General features: G+C 45.0%; 20 non-coding genes across 20 annotated transcripts; all 20 read left to right on the top strand.

Moving 5' to 3' along the window:
- The first annotated feature begins 2,233 nt into the window (after positions 1 to 2,233).
- TRNAS-AGA (transfer RNA serine (anticodon AGA)) lies at positions 2,234 to 2,315 on the top strand. Its single transcript has one exon. It is a non-coding gene; the product is annotated as a tRNA-Ser (tRNA).
- Positions 2,316 to 2,840: 525 nt separating this feature from the next.
- Positions 2,841 to 2,922, top strand: TRNAS-AGA (transfer RNA serine (anticodon AGA)). Its single transcript has one exon. It is a non-coding gene; the product is annotated as a tRNA-Ser (tRNA).
- Positions 2,923 to 4,754: 1,832 nt separating this feature from the next.
- On the top strand, positions 4,755 to 4,836 carry TRNAS-AGA (transfer RNA serine (anticodon AGA)). The gene has a single exon. It is a non-coding gene; the product is annotated as a tRNA-Ser (tRNA).
- Positions 4,837 to 5,422: 586 nt separating this feature from the next.
- TRNAS-AGA (transfer RNA serine (anticodon AGA)) lies at positions 5,423 to 5,504 on the top strand. The gene has a single exon. It is a non-coding gene; the product is annotated as a tRNA-Ser (tRNA).
- A 357-nt stretch (positions 5,505 to 5,861) lies between these two features.
- Positions 5,862 to 5,943, top strand: TRNAF-AAA (transfer RNA phenylalanine (anticodon AAA)). Its single transcript has one exon. It is a non-coding gene; the product is annotated as a tRNA-Phe (tRNA).
- Positions 5,944 to 6,063: 120 nt separating this feature from the next.
- Positions 6,064 to 6,145, top strand: TRNAS-AGA (transfer RNA serine (anticodon AGA)). Its single transcript has one exon. It is a non-coding gene; the product is annotated as a tRNA-Ser (tRNA).
- A 664-nt stretch (positions 6,146 to 6,809) lies between these two features.
- TRNAS-AGA (transfer RNA serine (anticodon AGA)) lies at positions 6,810 to 6,891 on the top strand. The gene has a single exon. It is a non-coding gene; the product is annotated as a tRNA-Ser (tRNA).
- Positions 6,892 to 7,181: 290 nt separating this feature from the next.
- TRNAF-AAA (transfer RNA phenylalanine (anticodon AAA)) lies at positions 7,182 to 7,263 on the top strand. Its single transcript has one exon. It is a non-coding gene; the product is annotated as a tRNA-Phe (tRNA).
- Positions 7,264 to 7,368: 105 nt separating this feature from the next.
- Positions 7,369 to 7,452, top strand: TRNAS-AGA (transfer RNA serine (anticodon AGA)). Its single transcript has one exon. It is a non-coding gene; the product is annotated as a tRNA-Ser (tRNA).
- Positions 7,453 to 7,544: 92 nt separating this feature from the next.
- TRNAS-AGA (transfer RNA serine (anticodon AGA)) lies at positions 7,545 to 7,626 on the top strand. The gene has a single exon. It is a non-coding gene; the product is annotated as a tRNA-Ser (tRNA).
- Positions 7,627 to 8,151: 525 nt separating this feature from the next.
- TRNAS-AGA (transfer RNA serine (anticodon AGA)) lies at positions 8,152 to 8,233 on the top strand. The gene has a single exon. It is a non-coding gene; the product is annotated as a tRNA-Ser (tRNA).
- Positions 8,234 to 10,066: 1,833 nt separating this feature from the next.
- TRNAS-AGA (transfer RNA serine (anticodon AGA)) lies at positions 10,067 to 10,148 on the top strand. Its single transcript has one exon. It is a non-coding gene; the product is annotated as a tRNA-Ser (tRNA).
- Positions 10,149 to 10,734: 586 nt separating this feature from the next.
- On the top strand, positions 10,735 to 10,816 carry TRNAS-AGA (transfer RNA serine (anticodon AGA)). Its single transcript has one exon. It is a non-coding gene; the product is annotated as a tRNA-Ser (tRNA).
- Positions 10,817 to 11,173: 357 nt separating this feature from the next.
- TRNAF-AAA (transfer RNA phenylalanine (anticodon AAA)) lies at positions 11,174 to 11,255 on the top strand. Its single transcript has one exon. It is a non-coding gene; the product is annotated as a tRNA-Phe (tRNA).
- A 198-nt stretch (positions 11,256 to 11,453) lies between these two features.
- On the top strand, positions 11,454 to 11,535 carry TRNAS-AGA (transfer RNA serine (anticodon AGA)). Its single transcript has one exon. It is a non-coding gene; the product is annotated as a tRNA-Ser (tRNA).
- Positions 11,536 to 12,199: 664 nt separating this feature from the next.
- On the top strand, positions 12,200 to 12,281 carry TRNAS-AGA (transfer RNA serine (anticodon AGA)). The gene has a single exon. It is a non-coding gene; the product is annotated as a tRNA-Ser (tRNA).
- Positions 12,282 to 12,571: 290 nt separating this feature from the next.
- Positions 12,572 to 12,653, top strand: TRNAF-AAA (transfer RNA phenylalanine (anticodon AAA)). Its single transcript has one exon. It is a non-coding gene; the product is annotated as a tRNA-Phe (tRNA).
- Positions 12,654 to 12,758: 105 nt separating this feature from the next.
- TRNAS-AGA (transfer RNA serine (anticodon AGA)) lies at positions 12,759 to 12,842 on the top strand. The gene has a single exon. It is a non-coding gene; the product is annotated as a tRNA-Ser (tRNA).
- A 92-nt stretch (positions 12,843 to 12,934) lies between these two features.
- Positions 12,935 to 13,016, top strand: TRNAS-AGA (transfer RNA serine (anticodon AGA)). Its single transcript has one exon. It is a non-coding gene; the product is annotated as a tRNA-Ser (tRNA).
- A 525-nt stretch (positions 13,017 to 13,541) lies between these two features.
- TRNAS-AGA (transfer RNA serine (anticodon AGA)) lies at positions 13,542 to 13,623 on the top strand. The gene has a single exon. It is a non-coding gene; the product is annotated as a tRNA-Ser (tRNA).
- Positions 13,624 to 14,303: the final 680 nt, after the last annotated feature.

Below are 14,303 nucleotides of genomic sequence, written 5' to 3'. Positions count from 1 at the left end.
GATATGCCTGTTTAATGTTCTCTGTTTTTTGTAGGTGTGGTTCTCCCTCAAGTCTGGCTCGTAGGACATTCCTTCATCTTCTGGGCCAGGAGGCGGGCCAGGAGGCGGGTTGCGGTTCCCCCGAACGGGGAGCAGTTGGGGTTCTCTCCTCTTGCAGTTGAGGTGCGGTGGTTCGGGAAGCGGGGGATGCGGTGGGTTCATCTCCTCCCTGAGCTGGTTCGGTTATCACGGTTGTTGGGTCCTCCCTCGGTCCTGGTGATTCACCTTGGGGGGAATGACCTTGGGGTAGTCCCGGTCAGGTCTCTGGGGGATACGGTTCTTAGGGACCTCGCTAGGCTTCTGGTTTTGTTTCCTGATGTCCGGTTGGTATGGTCCGAGGTGGTGTCTCGGAATTTTTGGCGGGTGGCGACTAACCAGCGGGCCCTGGAGCGGTCGCGGGTTAAATTTAATCGTTGGATTTCCAAGTTTGTGGCTAGCGTTAATGGCGTGACGGTTCGGCATAGGGTGTTTGAGAGGGACGCGGCTAATTTGTTTCAGTGATGGTGTTCATTTGAATGACATCGGTTTGGATATTTTCAATTTGGCTCTGCAGGAGGCTATTGGTCAGGCCATGGCGAGTGCTGGTAGCGGCCCCCGCTGATTTAAGGGGTTTAAACAGCGGGGTTAGTGGAGGTTTGTGTGTCCTTGCCGGTCTGGTTTTGGTAAGTGATGGAGTTTGGATGCTGGTGTAATGGAAGGCTCAATCCTCCCCTAACCTCTGGTGTTTTATTGGACGTGCCCACCGAGCTTGTGGACAGCTGGTGGACAGCGAAAGGAAGCTGTCAATTTTGTTTGGACGAGGGGGGAGGTGAGTACCTGTGGTCTGGATTGTGCAGTGTAAGAGGCCGGCAAGGACGGGGTTAATTCGGTTCCTGTGTTGGTTATGTTTGAATATGTTATGGTAATGTGTTATGTATATTTGTATTTATTATTTATCGGTTATTGTATGTTCTTGTTATTGGTTTATGGTGCTTTGGGCCAACACAGTGTTTTATAATAAAATAATTGTTACCTTATTTGCATGTGCCTACCCAGAATTCCTTGTGGTTGTGGAAGCACCATGAGATTTCTGAGGGAAAAACAAGCTTTCTGGCGTGTCTGTAGAGGAGTGTTTAATAATACTTCTACTACCCCTTTAGATCTTCCAAACATTCCCTTGTTATATTAGCTAGAAATGCAATCCCTGAAACCCCGCTTGAGACAGCTAGTAAATAGGGAAAGGTGTACATTGTTGCATAATCAACAAGTTGTGTCGTAAGGTGGTCGTGGCAGAGTGGTTAAGGCGATGAACTTGAAATCGAATCCGGCCGACTACAATGGATTTTATATTATCTGGAAATACAATCCCTGAAACCCCGCTTTAGACAGCTGGTGAATAGGGAAAGGTGTACATTGTTGCATCAGCAACATCTCTCGCTGTAAGGTAGTCGTGGCCGAGTAGTTAAAGCGATCGACTCAAAATTATTGGGATCTCACCGCACAGTTTCAAATCCTGCCGACTACGATGCATTTTATTCACCAGAGAACAGTTCATAAACATACCACACACTCAACGCATATAAAGATCGTTATTGGCAATCCCAACTCAGGTATAATCAATCACATTAATCATAAATAAACTGCCATTACTCACACTGAGGAAGATACCATGATACAGGAAGCACACTCTGAAACTCCCCACTTGAAAAGCCTATTGAACGAAGCACTTGAGGCAGGAAGGTTGAATCTGAAGGTGATGGAAAAACCATAATTTTATGCATTTTATATTAGCTGGAAATACAATCCCTGAAACACCGCACAGTTTCAAATCCTGCCGACTACGATACATTTTATTCACCAGAGAACAGTCGATAAACATACCACACACTCAACGCATAAAAAGGATCGTTATTGGCGATCCCAACTCAGGTATAATCAATCACGTTAATCATAAGTAAACTGCCATTACTCACACTGCGGAAGATACCCTGATACAGGAAGCACACTCTGAAACTCCCCACTTGAAAAGCCTATTGAACAAAGCACTTGAGGCAGGAAGGTTGAATCTGAAGGTGATGGAAAACCCATAATTTTATGCTTTTTATATTAGCTGGAAATACATTCCCTGAGACAGCTGGTGTATAGGGAAAGGTGTACATTCTCGCATCGTCATCTCGCATCGTCGTCTCACATCGTCGTCTCGCGTAGTCGTAAAGTAGTCGTGGCAGAGTCGTTAAGGCGATGGACTAGAAATCCATTGGGGTCTCCCCACGCAGGTTCGAATCCTGCCGACTGCGATGCATTTTATTCACCAGAGAACAGTTCATAAACATACCACACACTCAACGCATATAAGGATCGTTATTGGCAATCCCAACTCAGGTATAATCAATCACATTAATCATAAATAAACTGCCATTACTCACTCTGACGCAGAAACCCTGGCACAGGAAGCACACTCGGAAACTCCCCACTTGAAGAGCCTGTTGAACGAACCACTTGAGACAGGAAGATTGAATCTATTCTCTTTAGATTTTTCATTACATAATTTATGGTGGGTAAGGGTGATGGAAAACCCTTCCACTTAAATTGGATATAGAGGCAAAGGTGATAATTGTTACCGTATTTGCATGTGCCTACCCAGAATTCCTTGTGGTTGTGGAAGCACCATGAGATTTCTGAGGGAAAAACAAGCTTTCTGGCGTGTCTGTAGATGAGTGTTTAATAATACTTCTACTACCCCTTTAGATCTTCCAAACATTCCCTTGTTATATTAGTTAGAAATACAATCCCTGAAACCAATCAACCTATCATGTCGTAAGGTAGTCGTGGCCGAGTGGTTAAGGCGGTGGACTAGAAATCCATTGGGGTCTCCCCGCGCAGGTTCGAATCCTGTCGACTACGATACATTTTATTCACCAGCGAACAGTCGATAAACATACCACACACTCAACGCATAAAAAGGATCGTTATTGGCGATCCCAACTCAGGTATAATCAATCACATTAATCATAAATTAACTGCCATTACTCACACTGAGAAAGATACCCTGATACAGGAAGCACACTCTGAAACTCCCCACTTGAAAATCCAACTGAACTAAGCACTTGAGGCAGGAAGGTTGAATCTAAAGAAAGCCCCAGGCGAGAGCATAGAGCAAGAGGGGCGCATGACTGAGGGGACGTCAGGCAGCCCTCTCTGCCTCCCGTTTTCCTGTTTTGCAGAAAAATCTGCAGTCATGCTTAGGGGGCTGTCAATCAATGTTGATTGACAGCCCTGAGCTACAATGATAGGTGGGCATCATCGTACTGTGCTTAGGGGTGGGGGTCACTATATATATGGGAGCCCACCCCGTTTAGGTCACTTTTTCAATTGACCTGGAAAGCTTTCCCTCCCTCCCACCCCTCTTTTTTGTTCCTTGGTGGTTGGTTATCAAGCTGGCATAGAGCAAGGGTTAACCACCTTAGGTGTGGTTTGACCCGTAGTGCACAGGCCCTCGGCCTAAGTGCAGGACACTCCTTGGGCTTGTGCCTTGGTGAATCCTAGCCGTGACAATGGCTGCCGTGCACGGGATGCCGGTGGTCTCTACGGTTTTTACGGTTTTATGGCTGTGCCAGCCGGGTCGGTAGTTTACAGTCGTTGTTTACAATTTAGGGTTACGATTTGTAGCCTTTATATTTGGTTTACAATTGTTAGATTTAAGGCTTGCACGTGTCACAAGTAAGTCGGGTGGTGCGGCACGTGCATCGCTATATTATATACTATGTTATATCGTGTTTACAAATAAAGTTCATTTTACTATGAATAAAGTTATTTATACCTGTGTCACGGCGTGGAAGGCGTAAAGCGGACTGCACCTTGGCCTTAATTTTCCATAGTTGACTATAATAAAACATTATATTATTTACTTTGTGTTTGTGTATTTATTTTGGGGGGGTATAAGAGGGCGACGCATTGGCGCTACCTCAGTCAAGGTGATGGAAAACCCATTATTTTATGCATTTTATATTAGCTGGAAATACAATCCCTGAAACACCGCACAGTTTCAAATCCTGCCGACTACGATGCATTTTATTCACCAGAGAACAGTTGATAAACATACCACACACTCAACGCGTAAAAAGGATCATTATTGGCGATCCCAACTCAGGTATAATCAATCACATTAATCATAAATAAACTGCCATTACTCAAACTGAGGAAGATACCCTGATACAGGAAGCACACTCTGAAACGCCCCACTTGAAAAGCCTATTGAACGAAGCACTTGAGGCAGGAAGGTTGAATCTAAAGGTGATGGAAAACCCATCATTTTATGCATTTTATATTAGCTGGAAATACAATCCCTGAGAGAGCTGGTGAATAGGAAAGGTGTACATTGGTGCATCATCAACAGAAGTCGCCATAAAGTAGTAGTGGCCGAGCAGTTAAGGCGATAGATTAGAAATCCATTGGGGTCTCCCGGCGCAGTTTCGAATCCTGCTGGCTACGACGTATTTTATATGATCTGGAAATAAAATCCCTGAAACCCTGCTTCAGACAGATGTGAATAGGGAAAGATATACATTGGTGCATCATCAACTCGTGTCATACACTAGCGTAGTCGTGGCCGAGTGGTTAAGGTGATAAACTAGAAATCCATTGGGGTTTCCCAGCGCAGGTTTGAATCCCGCCAAGTATGATCTGAAATACAATCTCAGAAGCCCTGGTGAATAGGGGAAGGTGTACCTTCTTGCGTAGTTGTGGCCGAGTGGTTAAGGCGATGGACTAGAAATCCATTGAGGTCTCCCTGTGCAGGTTTGAATCCTGCCGACTACGATGCATTTTATTCACCAGAGAACAGTTCATAAACATACCACACACTCAACGCGTAAAAGGATCGTTATTGCCGATCCCAACTCAGGTATAATCAATCACATTAATCATAAATAAACTGCCATTACTGAGGCAGACACCCTGGCACAGGAAGCACACTCTGAGGAAGATACCATGATACAGGAAGCACACTCTGAAACTCCCCACTTGAAAAGCCGATTGAACGAAGCACTTGAGGCAGGAAGGTTGAACCTAAAGGTGATGGAAAACCCATCATTTTATGCATTTTATATTAGCTGGAAATACAATCCCTGAAACCCCGCTTGAGACAGCTGGTGAATAGGGAAAGGTGTACATTGGTGCATCATCAACTTCCATCGTCGCAAAGTAGTCGTGTCTGAGTAGTTAAGGCGATGGGCTAGAAATCCATGGGGGTTTCCCTGCGCAGGTTCGAATGCTGTCGACTACGATGTGTTTTATATTAGCTGGAAATACAATGTCAGAAACCCTGGTGAATAGGGAAAGGTGTACATTCTCGCATCGTCGACTCGCTTCGTCGACTCGCTTCGTCGACTCGCTTCGTCATAAAGTAGTCGTGGCCGAGTGGTTAAGGCGATGGACTAGAAATCCATTGGGGTCTCCCCGCGCAGGTTTGAATCCTGCCGACTACGATGCATTTTATTCACCAGAGAACAGTTCATTAACATACCACACACTCAACGTATATAAGGATCGTTATTGGCAATCCCAACTCAGGTATAATCAATCACATTAATCATAAATAAACTGCCATTACTCACTCTGAGGCAGATACCCTGGCACAGGAAGCACACTCTGAAACTCCCCACTTGAAAAGCCTATTGAACGAAGCACTCGAGGCAGGAAGGTTGAATCTGAAGGTGATGGAAAACCCATCATTTTATGCATTTTATATTAGCTGGAATTACAATCACTGGAACCCCGCTTCAGACAGCTGGTGAATAGAGAAAGGTGTACATTGGTGCATCATCAACTTCCATTGTCGCGAAGTAGTCGTGGCTGAGTAGTTAAGGCTATGGACTAAAAATCCATTAGGGTCTCCTTGCGCAGGTTCGAATGCTGCCGACTACGATGCGTTTTATATTAGCTGGAAACACAATCTCAGAAACCCTGGTGAATAGGGAAAGGTGTACATTCTCGCATCGTCGTCTCGCATCGTCGTCTCGCATCGTCGTCTCGCATCATCGTAAAGTAGTCGTTGCCGAGTGGTTAAGGCGATGGACTAGAAATCCATTGGGGTCTCCCTGCGCAGGTTCGAATCCTGCCGACTACGATGCATTTTATTCACCAGAGAACAGTTCATAAACATACCACACACTCAACGCATATAAAGATCGTTATTGGCAATCCCAACTCAGGTATAATCAATCACATTAATCATAAATAAACTGCCATTACTCACACTGAGGAAGATACCATGATACAGGAAGCACACTCTGAAACTCCCCACTTGAAAAGCCTATTGAACGAAGCACTTGAGGCAGGAAGGTTGAATCTGAAGGTGATGGAAAAACCATAATTTTATGCATTTTATATTAGCTGGAAATACAATCCCTGAAACACCGCACAGTTTCAAATCCTGCCGACTACGATACATTTTATTCACCAGAGAACAGTCGATAAACATACCACACACTCAACGCATAAAAAGGATCGTTATTGGCGATCCCAACTCAGGTATAATCAATCACGTTAATCATAAGTAAACTGCCATTACTCACACTGAGGAAGATACCCTGATACAGGAAGCACACTCTGAAACTCCCCACTTGAAAAGCCTATTGAACAAAGCACTTGAGGCAGGAAGGTTGAATCTGAAGGTGATGGAAAACCCATAATTTTATGCTTTTTATATTAGCTGGAAATACATTCCCTGAGACAGCTGGTGTATAGGGAAAGGTGTACATTCTCACATCGTCGTCTCGCATAGTCGTAAAGTAGTCGTGGCCGAGTGGTTAAGGCGATGGACTAGAAATCCATTGGGGTCTCCCCACGCAGGTTCGAATCCTGCCGACTACAATGTATTTTATTCACCAGAGAACAGTTCATAAACATACCACACACTCAACGCATATACTCACTCTGAGGCAGACACCCTGGCATAGGAAGCATACTCTGAAACTCCCGACTTGAAAAGCCTATTGAACGAAGCACTTGAGGCAGGAAGGTTGAACCTAAAGGTGATGGAAAACCCATCATTTTATGCATTTTATATTAGCTGGAAATACAATCCCTGAAACCCCGCTTGAGACAGCTGGTGAATAGGGAAAGGTGTACATTGGTGCATCATCAACTTCCATCGTCGCAAAGTAGTCGTGGCTGAGTAGTTAAGGCTATGGACTAAAAATCCATTGGGGTCTCCTTGCGCAGGTTCGAATGCTGCCGACTACGATGCTTTTTATATTAGCTGGAAACACAATCTCAGAAACCCTGGTGAATAGGGAAAGGTAAATTCTCCCATCGTCGACTCGCGTCGTCAACTCGCCTCGTCAACTCGCGTCGTCGTGGCCGAGTGGTTAAGGCGATGGACTAGAAATCCATTGGGGTCTCCCTGCGCAGGTTCGAATCCTGCCGACTGCGATGCTTTTTATATTAGCTGGAAACACAATCTCAGAAACCCTGGTGAATAGGGAAAGGTAAATTCTCCCATCGTCGCCTCGCATCGTCGTAAAGTAGTCGTGGCCGAGTGGTTAAGGCGATGGACTAGAAATCCATTGGGGTCTCCCCACGCAGGTTCGAATCCTGCCGACTGCGATGCATTTTATTCACCAGAGAACAGTTCATAAACATACCACACACTCAACGCATATAAGGATCGTTATTGGCAATCCCAACTCAGGTATAATCAATCACATTAATCATAAATAAACTGCCATTACTCACTCTGACGCAGAAACCCTGGCACAGGAAGCACACTCGGAAACTCCCCACTTGAAGAGCCTGTTGAACGAACCACTTGAGACAGGAAGATTGAATCTATTCTCTTTAGATTTTTCATTACATAATTTATGGTGGGTAAGGGTGATAGAAAACCCTTCCACTTAAATTGGATATAGAGGCAAAGGTGATAATTGTTACCGTATTTGCATGTGCCTACCCAGAATTCCTTGTGGTTGTGGAAGCACCATGAGATTTCTGAGGGAAAAACAAGCTTTCTGGCGTGTCTGTAGATGAGTGTTTAATAATACTTCTACTACCCCTTTAGATCTTCCAAACATTCCCTTGTTATATTAGTTAGAAATACAATCCCTGAAACCAATCAACCTATCATGTCGTAAGGTAGTCGTGGCCGAGTGGTTAAGGCGGTGGACTAGAAATCCATTGGGGTCTCCCCGCGCAGGTTCGAATCCTGTCGACTACGATACATTTTATTCACCAGCGAACAGTCGATAAACATACCACACACTCAACGCATAAAAAGGATCGTTATTGGCGATCCCAACTCAGGTATAATCAATCACATTAATCATAAATTAACTGCCATTACTCACACTGAGAAAGATACCCTGATACAGGAAGCACACTCTGAAACTCCCCACTTGAAAATCCAACTGAACTAAGCACTTGAGGCAGGAAGGTTGAATCTAAAGAAAGCCCCAGGCGAGAGCATAGAGCAAGAGGGGCGCATGACTGAGGGGACGTCAGGCAGCCCTCTCTGCCTCCCGTTTTCCTGTTTTGCAGAAAAATCTGCAGTCATGCTTAGGGGGCTGTCAATCAATGTTGATTGACAGCCCTGAGCTACAATGATAGGTGGGCATCATCGTACTGTGCTTAGGGGTGGGGGTCACTATATATATGGGAGCCCACCCCGTTTAGGTCACTTTTTCAATTGACCTGGAAAGCTTTCCCTCCCTCCCACCCCTCTTTTTTGTTCCTTGGTGGTTGGTTATCAAGCTGGCATAGAGCAAGGGTTAACCACCTTAGGTGTGGTTTGACCCGTAGTGCACAGGCCCTCGGCCTAAGTGCAGGACACTCCTTGGGCTTGTGCCTTGGTGAATCCTAGCCGTGACAATGGCTGCCGTGCACGGGATGCCGGTGGTCTCTACGGTTTTTACGGTTTTATGGCTGTGCCAGCCGGGTCGGTAGTTTACAGTCGTTGTTTACAATTTAGGGTTACGATTTGTAGCCTTTATATTTGGTTTACAATTGTTAGATTTAAGGCTTGCACGTGTCACAAGTAAGTCGGGTGGTGCGGCACGTGCATCGCTATATTATATACTATGTTATATCGTGTTTACAAATAAAGTTCATTTTACTATGAATAAAGTTATTTATACCTGTGTCACGGCGTGGAAGGCGTAAAGCGGACTGCACCTTGGCCTTAATTTTCCATAGTTGACTATAATAAAACATTATATTATTTACTTTGTGTTTGTGTATTTATTTTGGGGGGGGTATAAGAGGGCGACGCATTGGCGCTACCTCAGTCAAGGTGATGGAAAACCCATTATTTTATGCATTTTATATTAGCTGGAAATACAATCCCTGAAACACCGCACAGTTTCAAATCCTGCCGACTACGATGCATTTTATTCACCAGAGAACAGTTGATAAACATACCACACACTCAACGCGTAAAAAGGATCATTATTGGCGATCCCAACTCAGGTATAATCAATCACATTAATCATAAATAAACTGCCATTACTCAAACTGAGGAAGATACCCTGATACAGGAAGCACACTCTGAAACGCCCCACTTGAAAAGCCTATTGAACGAAGCACTTGAGGCAGGAAGGTTGAATCTAAAGGTGATGGAAAACCCATCATTTTATGCATTTTATATTAGCTGGAAATACAATCCCTGAGAGAGCTGGTGAATAGGAAAGGTGTACATTGGTGCATCATCAACAGAAGTCGCCATAAAGTAGTAGTGGCCGAGCAGTTAAGGCGATAGATTAGAAATCCATTGGGGTCTCCCGGCGCAGTTTCGAATCCTGCTGGCTACGACGTATTTTATATGATCTGGAAATAAAATCCCTGAAACCCTGCTTCAGACAGATGTGAATAGGGAAAGGTATACATTGGTGCATCATCAACTCGTGTCATACACTAGCGTAGTCGTGGCCGAGTGGTTAAGGTAATAAACTAGAAATCCATTGGGGTTTCCCAGCGCAGGTTTGAATCCCGCCAAGTATGATCTGAAATACAATCTCAGAAGCCCTGGTGAATAGGGGAAGGTGTACCTTCTTGCGTAGTTGTGGCCAAGTGGTTAAGGCGATGGACTAGAAATCCATTGAGGTCTCCCTGTGCAGGTTTGAATCCTGCCGACTACGATGCATTTTATTCACCAGAGAACAGTTCATAAACATACCACACACTCAACGCGTAAAAGGATCGTTATTGCCGATCCCAACTCAGGTATAATCAATCACATTAATCATAAATAAACTGCCATTACTGAGGCAGACACCCTGGCACAGGAAGCACACTCTGAGGAAGATACCATGATACAGGAAGCACACTCTGAAACTCCCCACTTGAAAAGCCGATTGAACGAAGCACTTGAGGCAGGAAGGTTGAACCTAAAGGTGATGGAAAACCCATCATTTTATGCATTTTATATTAGCTGGAAATACAATCCCTGAAACCCCGCTTGAGACAGCTGGTGAATAGGGAAAGGTGTACATTGGTGCATCATCAACTTCCATCGTCGCAAAGTAGTCGTGTCTGAGTAGTTAAGGCGATGGGCTAGAAATCCATGGGGGTTTCCCTGCGCAGGTTCGAATGCTGTCGACTACGATGTGTTTTATATTAGCTGGAAATACAATGTCAGAAACCCTGGTGAATAGGGAAAGGTGTACATTCTCGCATCGTCGACTCGCTTCGTCGACTCGCTTCGTCGACTCGCTTCGTCATAAAGTAGTCGTGGCCGAGTGGTTAAGGCGATGGACTAGAAATCCATTGGGGTCTCCCCGCGCAGGTTTGAATCCTGCCGACTACGATGCATTTTATTCACCAGAGAACAGTTCATTAACATACCACACACTCAACGTATATAAGGATCGTTATTGGCAATCCCAACTCAGGTATAATCAATCACATTAATCATAAATAAACTGCCATTACTCACTCTGAGGCAGATACCCTGGCACAGGAAGCACACTCTGAAACTCCCCACTTGAAAAGCCTATTGAACGAAGCACTCGAGGCAGGAAGGTTGAATCTGAAGGTGATGGAAAACCCATCATTTTATGCATTTTATATTAGCTGGAATTACAATCACTGGAACCCCGCTTCAGACAGCTGGTGAATAGAGAAAGGTGTACATTGGTGCATCATCAACTTCCATTGTCGCGAAGTAGTCGTGGCTGAGTAGTTAAGGCTATGGACTAAAAATCCATTAGGGTCTCCTTGCGCAGGTTCGAATGCTGCCGACTACGATGTGTTTTATATTAGCTGGAAACACAATCTCAGAAACCCTGGTGAATAGGGAAAGGTGTACATTCTCGCATCGTCGTCTCGCATCGTCGTCTCGCATCGTCGTCTCGCATCGTCGTCTCGCATCGTCGTCTCGCATCGTCGTCTCGCATCGTCGTCTCGCATCGTCGTCTCGCATCATCGTCTCGCATCATCGTAAAGTAGTCGTGGCCGAGTGGTTAAGGCGATGGACTAGAAATCCATTGGGGTCTCCCTGCGCAGGTTCGAATCCTGCCGACTACGATGCATTTTATTCACCAGAGAACAGTTCATAAACATACCACACACTCAACGCATATAAAGATCGTTATTGGCAATCCCAACTCAGGTATAATCAATCACATTAATCATAAATAAACTGCCATTACTCACACTGAGGAAGATACCATGATACAGGAAGCACACTCTGAAACTCCCCACTTGAAAAGCCTATTGAACGAAGCACTTGAGGCAGGAAGGTTGAATCTGAAGGTGATGGAAAAACCATAATTTTATGCATTTTATATTAGCTGGAAATACAATCCCTGAAACACCGCACAGTTTCAAATCCTGCCGACTACGATACATTTTATTCACCAGAGAACAGTCGATAAACATACCACACACTCAACGCATAAAAAGGATCGTTATTGGCGATCCCAACTCAGGTATAATCAATCACGTTAATCATAAGTAAACTGCCATTACTCACACTGAGGAAGATACCCTGATACAGGAAGCACACTCTGAAACTCCCCACTTGAAAAGCCTATTGAACAAAGCACTTGAGGCAGGAAGGTTGAATCTGAAGGTGATGGAAAACCCATAATTTTATGCTTTTTATATTAGCTGGAAATACATTCCCTGAGACAGCTGGTGTATAGGGAAAGGTGTACATTCTCACATCGTCGTCTCGCATAGTCGTAAAGTAGTCGTGGCCGAGTGGTTAAGGCGATGGACTAGAAATCCATTGGGGTCTCCCCACGCAGGTTCGAATCCTGCCGACTACAATGTATTTTATTCACCAGAGAACAGTTCATAAACATACCACACACTCAACGCATATACTCACTCTGAGGCAGACACCCTGGCATAGGAAGCATACTCTGAAACTCCCGACTTGAAAAGCCTATTGAACGAAGCACTTGAGGCAGGAAGGTTGAACCTAAAGGTGATGGAAAACCCATCATTTTATGCATTTTATATTAGCTGGAAATACAATCCCTGAAACCCCGCTTGAGACAGCTGGTGAATAGGGAAAGGTGTACATTGGTGCATCATCAACTTCCATCGTCGCAAAGTAGTCGTGGCTGAGTAGTTAAGGCTATGGACTAAAAATCCATTGGGGTCTCCTTGCGCAGGTTCGAATGCTGCCGACTACGATGCTTTTTATATTAGCTGGAAACACAATCTCAGAAACCCTGGTGAATAGGGAAAGGTAAATTCTCCCATCGTCGACTCGCGTCGTCAACTCGCCTCGTCAACTCGCGTCGTCGTGGCCGAGTGGTTAAGGCGATGGACTAGAAATCCATTGGGGTCTCCCTGCGCAGGTTCGAATCCTGCCGACTGCGATGCTTTTTATATTAGCTGGAAACACAATCTCAGAAACCCTGGTGAATAGGGAAAGGTAAATTCTCCCATCGTCGCCTCGCATCGTCGTAAAGTAGTCGTGGCCGAGTGGTTAAGGCGATGGACTAGAAATCCATTGGGGTCTCCCCATGCAGGTTCGAATCCTGCCGACTGCGATGCATTTTATTTACCAGAGAACAGTTCATAAACATACCACACACTCAACGCATATAAGGATCGTTATTGGCAATCCCAACTCAGGTATAATCAATCACATTAATCATAAATAAACTGCCATTACTCACTCTGACGCAGAAACCCTGGCACAGGAAGCACACTCGGAAACTCCCCACTTGAAGAGCCTGTTGAACGAACCACTTGAGACAGGAAGATTGAATCTATTCTCTTTAGATTTTTCATTACATAATTTATGGTGGGTAAGGGTGATAGAAAACCCTTCCACTTAAATTGGATATAGAGGCAAAGGTGATAATTGTTACCGTATTTGCATGTGCCTACCCAGAATTCCTTGTGGTTGTGGAAGCACCATGAGATTTCTGAGGGAAAAACAAGCTTTCTGGCGTGTCTGTAGATGAGTGTTTAATAATACTTCTACTACCCCTTTAGATCTTCCAAACATTCCCTTGTTATATTAGTTAGAAATACAATCCCTGAAACCAATCAACCTATCATGTTGTAAGGTAGTCGTGGCCGAGTGGTTAAGGCGGTGGACTAGAAATCCATTGGGGTCTCCCCGCGCAGGTTCGAATCCTGTCGACTACGATACATTTTATTCACCAGCGAACAGTCGATAAACATACCACACACTCAACGCATAAAAAGGATCGTTATTGGCGATCCCAACTCAGGTATAATCAATCACATTAATCATAAATTAACTGCCATTACTCACACTGAGAAAGATACCCTGATACAGGAAGCACACTCTGAAACTCCCCACTTGAAAATCCAACTGAACTAAGCACTTGAGGCAGGAAGGTTGAATCTAAAGAAAGCCCCAGGCGAGAGCATAGAGCAAGAGGGGCGCATGACTGAGGGGACGTCAGGCAGCCCTCTCTGCCTCCCGTTTTCCTGTTTTGCAGAAAAATCTGCAGTCATGCTTAGGGGGCTGTCAATCAATGTTGATTGACAGCCCTGAGCTACAATGATAGGTGGGCATCATCGTACTGTGCTTAGGGGTGGGGGTCACTATATATATGGGAGCCCACCCCGTTTAGGTCACTTTTTCAATTGACCTGGAAAGCTTTCCCTCCCTCCCACCCCTCTTTTTTGTTCCTTGGTGGTTGGTTATCAAGCTGGCATAGAGCAAGGGTTAACCACCTTAGGTGTGGTTTGACCCGTAGTGCACAGGCCCTCGGCCTAAGTGCAGGACACTCCTTGGGCTTGTGCCTTGGTGAATCCTAGCCGTGACAATGGCTGCCGTGCACGGGACGCCGGTGGTC

This window comes from Sceloporus occidentalis, unplaced genomic scaffold (genome assembly GCF_023333645.1).
Source record: "Sceloporus occidentalis isolate IW3139 unplaced genomic scaffold, rSceOcc1.0.p SCAF_49, whole genome shotgun sequence".
In the NCBI taxonomy this organism is placed as follows: domain Eukaryota; kingdom Metazoa; phylum Chordata; class Lepidosauria; order Squamata; family Phrynosomatidae; genus Sceloporus; species Sceloporus occidentalis.
The sequence above is the reverse complement of the archived record's forward strand: the minus strand, read 5'-3'. Positions and strand labels throughout refer to the sequence as shown.